At 37.8% G+C, this 10,036-nt stretch overlaps 2 long non-coding RNA genes across 2 annotated transcripts; both read right to left on the bottom strand.

Annotated features, from left to right (window-relative positions):
• Positions 1-1,647: 1,647 nt before the first annotated feature.
• LOC114290584 (uncharacterized) lies at positions 1,648-2,595 on the bottom strand. The gene is made up of 3 exons (XR_003639058.2): positions 2,096-2,595; positions 1,865-1,988; positions 1,648-1,781 (listed from the first exon to the last, which is right to left on the bottom strand). It is a non-coding gene; the product is annotated as an uncharacterized LOC114290584 (long non-coding RNA).
• Positions 2,596-4,438: 1,843 nt separating this feature from the next.
• Positions 4,439-5,280, bottom strand: LOC114290567 (uncharacterized). The gene is made up of 3 exons (XR_003639052.2): positions 5,153-5,280; positions 4,922-4,967; positions 4,439-4,601 (listed from the first exon to the last, which is right to left on the bottom strand). It is a non-coding gene; the product is annotated as an uncharacterized LOC114290567 (long non-coding RNA).
• Positions 5,281-10,036: the final 4,756 nt, after the last annotated feature.

Here is a 10,036-nt window from a genome sequence, read left to right as displayed (position 1 = left end):
TATTGGTTCCTCCCGAGATGTTTGAGGTGTTCCCTGAGCGTTCTCATGACTATTACACGATTTTGGCCCCGTATGGCCTATTTTCAAGGTTAAGTATGAGAAAAATACATTTTCGACTTAGTTTTTAAATCGGGAGTCATGTGCTACTTCCGTAAGTTTTCAAAACTTACATTGGTCCCTCCCGAGGTGTTTGAGGTGTTCCCCAAGCGTTCTCATGACTATTACACGATTTTGGCCCCATATGGCTTATTTTCAAGGTTAAGTATGAGAAGAGTGCATTTTTTGACTTAGTTTTCAAACCGGGAGTCATGTGCTAGTTCCGTAAGTTTCCACTACTTACATTGGTCCCTCTTGAGGTGTTTGAGGTGTTCCATGGGCCTTCTCATGCCTATTACGTGATTTTGGCCCTCAATGACCTATTTATATGTGAGAGAAGTGCATTTTTAGACTTAGTTTTCAAACCGGGAGTCCTGTGCTGGTTTCGTAAGTTTCCACAACTTACATCGGTCCCTCCCAAGGTGTTCAGGATGTTCCTCGAGCCTTCTTGTGGATGTTACACGATTTTGGCCCCCGATGGCCATTTTTCACGCCTAAGTGTTGGAAAAGTACATTTTTCTACTTAGTTTTCAAACAAAGAGCCCCGTGCTAGTTCCGTAAGTTTTTACAACGTACATCGGTCCCTCCTGAGGTGTTCAAGGTGTTCCCTGGGCCTGCTCATGGCTGTTTCACGATTTTGGAGTCCAATGGCATATTTTCAAGCCTAAGTGTTGGAAAAGCACATTTTTCTACTTAATTTGCAAACCGAAAGTCCTGTGCTAGTTCCGTAAGTTTCTACAACTTACATTGGTCCTTCCCATGTTGTTATCACGATAATTTTTCAATGCCGAGTGTGAAGTCAGTTTCTCAAGGAAGTGAAAAAATATCAATAACAACAAAGACGTAGATAGGTAGTTTATTTTAGATGTTTACAACATCATTGATTTCAAGTTAGGATACTTCCCTATCTCACTGTTATAAATATATTAGTAAATTACAAATTTTCATAGAGCTATATTTGGATGGAGGCTTTGAACCACAGCATGCAAGTTCAGTATGTCTTGATTCAGATCATGGTCATTAGAACTCAAAAATGAAACAAAAACAACAAAGAAAAACTTGTTTTGACTTGTATTAACCAAATGCTGCATAGACATAGAATATTCATCTATTGTTTAATTTATGATAAAAAGTTAGATATCAGCATTAACCTTATGGTACAATAGAATATAACTAGCATATAACTCTAAAAGGTACAGATTGAAGGAAATCCCAGTTAGCAGTAATTACTGTAGAAGCTGGAAATTTGGTTAAATCAACAAGCCCAAACCCCTTTAAGACATAGGTCTTGAGTACAACACAATTAATATTTCAACAACTATCTAGTAAAAAGCTAATAGCCTCACTACTCTACTCTAGGACCCTAACTCTTGCAAGATGCATCTACACAATTAAAATAAATGATAGATTCAAAATTTCTTAAATTAAAAGCCAACTGATATTTTCATGAAATCTGCCAAATACTAATCCTACTAATTGTTTGAAATAATTCCAAATCAAACAAAATACATAGGCCCAATAAACTAACGATAAAAAGGACACACACCTGTGGCGTCAAGATGGAGGAGCCACATCAATGGGAGAAAGAGTCGTGGCTTTGTTAGCCAACTTGTACAAGGCTATAGAACTATCAAGTTGCTGCTTTAGGTTTGTGGAACCAAGAAGACCAAGTAGTAACTCTAATCCTGCACACAGTGATATAAGCAATTGAAATTAATAGGGACAACAGTTTCAATTATGTCAAATGTCAGCCTAAAAAATGGCATACCATTGTTATCAATGAATATTGTTCTCTGATCCTCTGCAGAACAATGGTTGGTAAGAGCCAAAGCAACTCGTCTTTGAACAGTCTTCTCTACTATACACATCAGATATAACAAATGGCTCAAAACCTACAAGGGAGAAATTAAGGGATTTAGATTCAAGAATGTGTATAAAAAAGCACTAGAACTAAACCATAATGATATAACGTAACATCTACACACAAAAAAATGCTCACCCGTCCCTAAATCTTCTCCTCTAATCTTTTCAGTGTCTTGGCTACACAATGTACTCAATAAAGTTTATAATTATAGAAACTACAAATTTGAAGACAGTGTATCATATAAGAGGAACTAACAAAAACAAGAAGGAAATTTTGGTATATGATAATAATGAAAAGGCACAAATATAAACCACACTCTGGAAACCTTCAATAGTTTGGCCATCTTGTTGTTCAATATAGGAACCTATCTGAGAACAACTTTGGCCCACTTAACATGACTAGACATCAAATTTTAAAACCATACACCTACATAGATGCCTGCTTTTTTTTCTCTTCTTGTCACCCTACCACCGCAAGGAGGTATCCTTAGCATGGAACCACTCAACATCATTTGAACCAGAATATGGTTGTCATTTTCATTTCACAAGAATTTACTAACTAGAAATACAAAGTTTGCTTTTGCTTTTGTTCTTTTCACAAAAAGAATTTGTAGCAATTATAACAAAAAATATTCCCCATCTTTTCATTGAAAAATAACTTCCATCTCCTCAGTTATGACCTACACAACCAAAGTTTTGAAAAGTTCAAAAATTCAATGGATGCATTAACTTAGACTCATAACAAGTTACAAATGTGAATCCCCAAACAAAGACATATATTACAACACACATCAATGAGAACAATTGAGACTAACTACTTCAGACTTCAATGAGACACAAACACAAACATAGTTATAGATGTTCATCATAACTGTAATCAATTTACCATTTTCCTTTTGTCAATTTACCATCATAACTGCCATTTGAAAACAAAAACTATCGAAATTCACCCATACAACAAATATAATATATCCAGGTTTTCAGTAGGTTCACCCTTAACCTCATCCATGTGTGTGATTGTGTACATGTGTGTGTATATATATATATATATATATATATCAATGTGTAGAAGATACCTGCTCGTCAATTCCTGTCTAAGGCCTTTGAGAAGAGTCACCTTAAGATCAAACTTGATTACAAGATCCATAAAACTTGAGGCCAAAACATTCAAAGAAAAACACAGCATAACTAATAAGTGTTGAAAGAAAAACATTCACCTAAACTTAAATATATTTAACATGGAGATTACACAAAAGTTATAGCTGTAACAAATCATAAGCAAGCGGTAGAAAAAAAAAAACTATTTTGATATCAAATCACTTAATTTGTTTGCTAGAATTAATGTGCCGTTGTTAGAGGATATCCATATGACTCCTGCAGATGTTGCAGAAAAACTAATAAGTGTTGCAAAAAGGAATCACTACAACAAAGCTTCTACAGAGGTGAAAGAACACTGCAATCAGCATGGGCTGCAGCTAGCAGAGAAATAAACCAGCCAACATAACAGCAGAACAACAACTGGGGACACAGTCAGCATAATAGTAGGAAATCCATCACAGCAGATTCGAAACAACAAAATCAGTTGCAAACAACCAGAAGCAGATGTTTATAGGCCTAAAAGAAATCTACTCAACCACCACATATTAGATCTATAGGGAGGTTAAACAGATTCAATATACTGTTTGTTTAGGTTCCAGCAAACCCCAATGACAAATTTACATTTTGTAAAACAAAGTTGGCTAAAAACTGCCCACAAAATTTAGTCCTCATTCACTTAACCTCAATATGCAACACAAAACACTCCAAACAATTTATGAGAGATAGCCAAACACTCAACCCTTAATAAAAAAAAAAAAACTCCCTTACAATTAGGACCAGCTTGACAACCTGTAGAAGAAGAGTTAGATAAACTATGTGGCTCACCATCACTCAACCCATAGAACTGAGCCTACTTATAGGGACTCACCATCTCAACCCTCCTCTCTACATGAGACCAACTTGACAACCTGCAAAGCAAGATAATGAGCAAGAATACATGAATATGGAGGTCTCACATCTCTCAACACTCATAAATGGGCTCAAATTCCCTCATAAACAGAACACTCTCAACTCTCAAGAATCTCAATCAATACTCTTAACTGAGGTGGCTCACAATCACTCAACCTACAGCATCCCTAATTAAGTACCAGCATAGCATTGCAGACAAAGGGAAAATGGGGAAAATGCGAAAATCCTATAGTTTCTCTCCTGCCAGATACAACAGACAACACAAGTAAACATTAATTTCCTCACAGTAGTGGCCAAGGAGTGGCCAGAAATTTGCCCAAATAACCAGTCCACACAGCTGCCCCAATTCACAGTAGGCCAGTGCGTGTTACATTTTGTTGATTATAGTTTGACACTACTGCCTTAAATGATAAACAAAATTGTAATGTTTACAAAAATACCTTCACTACAGCTCATCTTTTCCAGGGTTCCTGTTGGGCAAGTTTATCCCGATTCTTCTGAACAAAGTCAATTGTATCCTCTTTGGTACGTTTCCCATTGTACTGCAACAGATTTCCACCTGCTGATCTGAAGTACAATGTTGGATAACCTTTCACGTCGAAAATATCAATTGGTACATCAATTGCAGTGGCATCCTACAAAGTACAAAATGGTGGGAGCAATTCGGGAATAAAATTTATAACAAATAAAAGGATCAACATCTACGCAGATGAAACCAGTAAGTTGTAATCAAACCAATGCTTTCAATGAGGTAAAGAAATCTCATGGTATAGGTGTAGAAAAAATCATAACCGAAGATACAAATAAGAAAATCATATTAATAATCAGAAAGCATAATGTAGATTAATGGATAAGAAATAAACCAACATAGATGAGCCAAAATATCAAGCTAGGATTAATTAAAAATAATTTTTACTATATATTGTTGTAAAAGCTAGAAGGAAAAGAATTTTACTCTTCAGTTTTGGAAGCCATAGATGAACAGTACATGAACCTGCAACCTAGAAATGACGAAAGAAAATGATTTTAATTTGCAAGGTAGAAATAACATTAAAGGAAAGGTACTTTGAGAGTGATATTGAAACATAATTCAGGTGCACAATATTTGCAGAAAATAACCGTCTATACTGACAAAGCAGCAAATCTCTTCAAGTAGTCTTTAGCTAGTTTGGGTTATAGATCTCACAATCTTTGCAATGATAACATCAGCATCACTTTCAAATGAAACAGCAACTTCATCCAAGATAGGAGCCAAGTTTTTGCAGTGACCACACCAGGGTGCATAAAATTCCAACGGAACTGTGTAACAAAACCTAACCACATATCAGCATGAATTGACTGATAACTTGACAATCATTAAGATGTAATAAATTTTTTTTTTGGTTTCTGAACTCTAAATCAATTATACAAAAACAATCAATGTATTCATCAAAATTACACTTTATGATATCATTACTCGTTGTCATGTTAGGGAAAAAGAAGCAAAAAAATGAAGAGACTGTCTGCACCCCAGTGTAGACGTGCCCTTGGGCTTTGCTTCTACAGTTCGGACTCAAATGTCACGCTTCTGAATCTAATCCCGCAAAGTGCAATGCGAGACCGATAAATCACCAAAGAGTCCAAATCCGGCAAATCGTTTTGGAAAACAGATTTTTAAGAAAGAAGTGCCAAACATGGACTGCCTTACCAGATATAGAGTCGCCACCTAAATATTTTTTTTTAGTTGAATTTAGGAAACCCTGACTGGTTGGCTAAGGCCACGTGTCCGTCATCACCAAAGTTGCCTTGACTCGGGAACATGGGTATGATTGGGGAAGGTCATCTATGAGCACCCCCACTCACCCGATCCGAAGATCGGCCTGTACTAAGCATGATATTTTGTTTTTGAAAACACATGCGTTCTTATTTTGGTTAATTAGCTAGAATTACTATGTGATGCACACAACACACAAGTATAGACTAGATCGCCTAATTTGGAACAAAGCATCGCATATCCGTTTATTTGGAAATTGTTTGATGTTTGCTACTCGCAAGTAGGCTAAAATGCGTATTTCAATGAATCGTTCCAATTCAAGTAATCCAACCTTCACCCACAGGCATTCAGACAGTTATATCATATAAGCAATTAGCCTCATGGCAAGCATGCTGTCATGTTAACACTCACATACATGCAAGATGCTAAAGCGTAAACGCTCACAGTGTACTCCGAGCCAAAACAAGAAACTAGTTAGTAATCAATGCATGATCCTAGTTCATGTTAAAATGGCTAATGCATCGCATGCAAAGTGCAACTAGAATAGGCTCGGCTAATCTAAGATGGCATATGAGATACGACAATTCCATACATGTATTCAACTTGGAATTGAAATACAATGCAGTTAGTATGATGTGCCGAGCCCGGTGCATGTAATACAGATGAATGGTGCAAACATGTATAGCATAAGGATGCTAAATAAAATATGCCCTAAAACTAACCACTGAAAGTAGGTAAGTAAAAGGAAGAAAGAAGTGGGGTTGGAAGACACGCATCACACACACGCACGCTTATTACACAATTACGCCCTCTCGACGGAGGAACTGAAAGAATAATACAAATCAATCTAATTAACTAACTAAGAAGCTAATTAATTAATTACACAACCAAATGAATAATTAGCAACAACTAATTATTACAACACTTAAATAATTAACAAATTAATTAAGCTACGAAAGCAGGTAAAGCAGCCTCGGGAAGAGGGATAAATGCATGCTCGATCGGTTTCGCTCATAAATCTGTTGCCATGCTTCATGTTGCCTCTGTTTGCACTGTTCTGTACCTTTGAAAACTATGCCAACTTCTGTGACACTTCTAAACCACCTTGGGGACATGCTGAGAGTCTATCGGCCAAGAGATAGGGCCATCGGCCAAGGGATAGTGGTCATCGACCATATGTAAGGCTCCCGGCCAACAATGTTTAGCTGATCGGCACTGCAGATAGCCGATCGGCCATCTTTTCCTGCAGAATGTTCTTTTGCTGCAGCAGAGGACAAATAGAGCATATAAATATATTTGCAAGACTATGTATGCACAACCACCCTCCCTATCATGTCATGAGCTCAAGAGAGCATGGTTCTTGACCCTCGGACCACCAATCACGCATTTCAATGCATGATGGCCAAAGAGGCCAAGTGTGCAATTCAATATGGAATGAAATGCACAAAAACACATAAGGGGCCCCAACCTCTATCATGCTTGATCAAGAGGCAATGGATGCATGCTTAATGCTATGCAACTTAGGCATGCAAGCAAGCTAATGCAACATGAGCATACAAGCAAGCAATGTGCAATAGGCATACAACCTAAACAAGTAAACATGCAAGTCATGTAACAACAATGCCAATGACAAACATGCAACAACATGTGAGGAAAACATGTGACATGTAAAGGGACAAGTATATTTAGACCAAAGTAATACATGCATGATGAACTCAACAAAGTAGCATAATCATGCAAGCATTACAATGTAATAGGTATGCAACCACAATACCAATGATAAGCATGCAACAACATGCAATGGGACTAGCATGAAAACATGCAAAGCAACTTAACAAAAGGCATGCCAAATGCAATATAACTCAAGCATGTGGCAACAAGCAATAGGCCAAGTATGCAACAACATGCAAGGCAAATATGCAACAACATGCGAAAATGGACTTAAACTAATATGGACAGCTCTCAAGCATGCCCAAATCGGTGGCCAATGATGCTGAAATGATGTTCCAAAAGTATATGCAAGCGTGCTAGTCAATTAGCCTATCACGTGGGCATGAAGACACAATTCTTAAGCACACTTAAAAGAGTGAAAAACATACAAGTGTGACAACACTACATGCTCTAAAATGATGTTAGAAATGATGCCAAATAACACATATAATCATAATCATAGCATGCATAAGGCCTAAAGCTTAAGACTAGACAAGGGACTCAAACCATGGCCATATGAAACATGAAGCAAATGGCCAAAGTTAACCAAAACAGTCCTAAAGTATGCCAAAGTAAGCCTAAAATATGCAAGGAATCAGGCCAAAATAGGCAAGAACAAAGGGCCAAAAGCATGAGGCATGCAAGGCTACAAAAGAGGTGTTACACTACACCTAATACAACCAAACATGGCATGATTTAAGCCACCAAAATCAGAGTTATGACATGTTGAAACAAGACCAAAAACACATTAAAATGGCATCCTAGAGGCCTAAACATGGAGACATGCGCAATGACCCATTCATGAGGCATAAAATATCAACTCTTTAAAACATTAAAGGAGTGACAAATGCAAGTATATAAGCATACTATATGGACTGAAATAACATAACAGGCGATACCAAATCACTGAAATGACCCAAATAAAGCATACTAGTGACTTGAACACTCAAAGCTAACAAGCTAGAATACCTTATGGCTATACAAAGCATGGCATACATGGTTAAGACAACTCAAATTAGAGCTTTAGCATGTTAAAACAAAGTTAAAAATTTCATGGAGCCGAGCCAAAATCATGCTAGAATGACATGTTACAACATGATGCATATTAAGGCAAATGAGGGGATTGCAAGACAAGTATATGGAGCATGTAAGAGGCCATTAAACCAACTTTAGACAGAGGTAAAACATGGAAAAATAACACCAAATACTTGCTGAAATGGAACTAAAACAAGCTAAGCAAACATGCTACCCACATAAGCCATTTATGCAAGCATTTAAGACAACAAGGAGAGGGAATGACCCTCTCGTTTTTGAGACCTTAAAACACCATCCCCACCACTAAAATCCCTCTGGATTTCAGTGGTGAAAAGGCCAAAACAAGGTGATCTCGAAGCTTAAAAATAAAGCACAAGAACAAGGCCAAACAAGGCCTAAGAGGGGATACACGACCCTAAACAAAAAAAATGACCTTAAACAAAGGTCTTAAGCACTAAAAATCAGAGCTTTTATTAGTTATAATCTAAGCTTAAAACAGTAAGGAAGAAGGGCTAAAAGCTTAAGCAAGAATGGGGTATCTAAAGCAAGGAACTCACCCTTGTAGAACCTCCTCAAGAACAAATCTCCAGCAAGTTTTCTGAGTTCAAACCCACCCAAGAACACCAAAACCAACTCCCTAGTACCTCAGCAACAAAGGGAAGTTGTATTGCTAGGTGTTTGTGTGTTAAACTAAGACAATACTACCCTTTTGAAGCAAAAAATGGAGAAACAAGGCAAGATAGATATACGGCTATATCTATTCTTCAAAGGTGATTTTTCTGAACCCTGAGGAGGGAGGAGGGGCTCCCTCTTTATAGCAGTTCAATTTCTAAAGCTTCTAAGAGAAGCTAAGCAAAGGGCAAATCTCTCCATATACGTGTATGGAGGGGGTCAATTGTGCATGCCAGCTGTGCCAGCTGTCATAAAATATCTGCATAAAGCAGATGAACAGGGTTCGGCCAGAAAATATGGCCGATCGACCAAAATAGTGCCAATCGGCCAACACTTTTGGGCGATGACAAGAAAACAAGGCCGATGGCTTCATGCCTTGGCCAATGGGTTGAGGGGATGGAAAACAAGTCACCCTCTTCCCTCAGAAGCAAAAACACAAGTGCTTGGTCCTCAACCAAGCACAAAACAGACAAGTTGAGAGATCCTAAGGCAAGGCACGCGACCGAGACCTCCGAGAACTCAAAATGAACACGAGCATGGATGATTATCAAGTGTTCAAACGATGACGTCCAAGTCTTGAGGACGGTCAAAAGTGGGGTGTCTACAGTTGCTGCTTTTTGACAGAACTCGAAAGTCATAAAAATGACGGGAGTGAATGTCAAAGCCCAGAGACGACCCATTTTTGACGAGGCCGAAGACTTAGACACGCATACAGGATAACAAAGATATGCGCCCGAAGGCAGGGGCAAGATGCAAGAAACATGCACGATGCCGAACATAACTTACGATCATGCAAAGAAAGCTGTAACGAAGCAAAACATGCAACAGTTTTAAGCAGGCACATACAAATCTAACTACATTACATACAGAAAGGATGTAAGAGAATTATACAATTCTCAC

Source organism: Camellia sinensis, chromosome 13, assembly GCF_055761805.1.
Source record: "Camellia sinensis isolate YWXY chromosome 13, ASM5576180v1, whole genome shotgun sequence".
Taxonomy (NCBI): domain Eukaryota; kingdom Viridiplantae; phylum Streptophyta; class Magnoliopsida; order Ericales; family Theaceae; genus Camellia; species Camellia sinensis.
The sequence above is the reverse complement of the archived record's forward strand: the minus strand, read 5'-3'. Positions and strand labels throughout refer to the sequence as shown.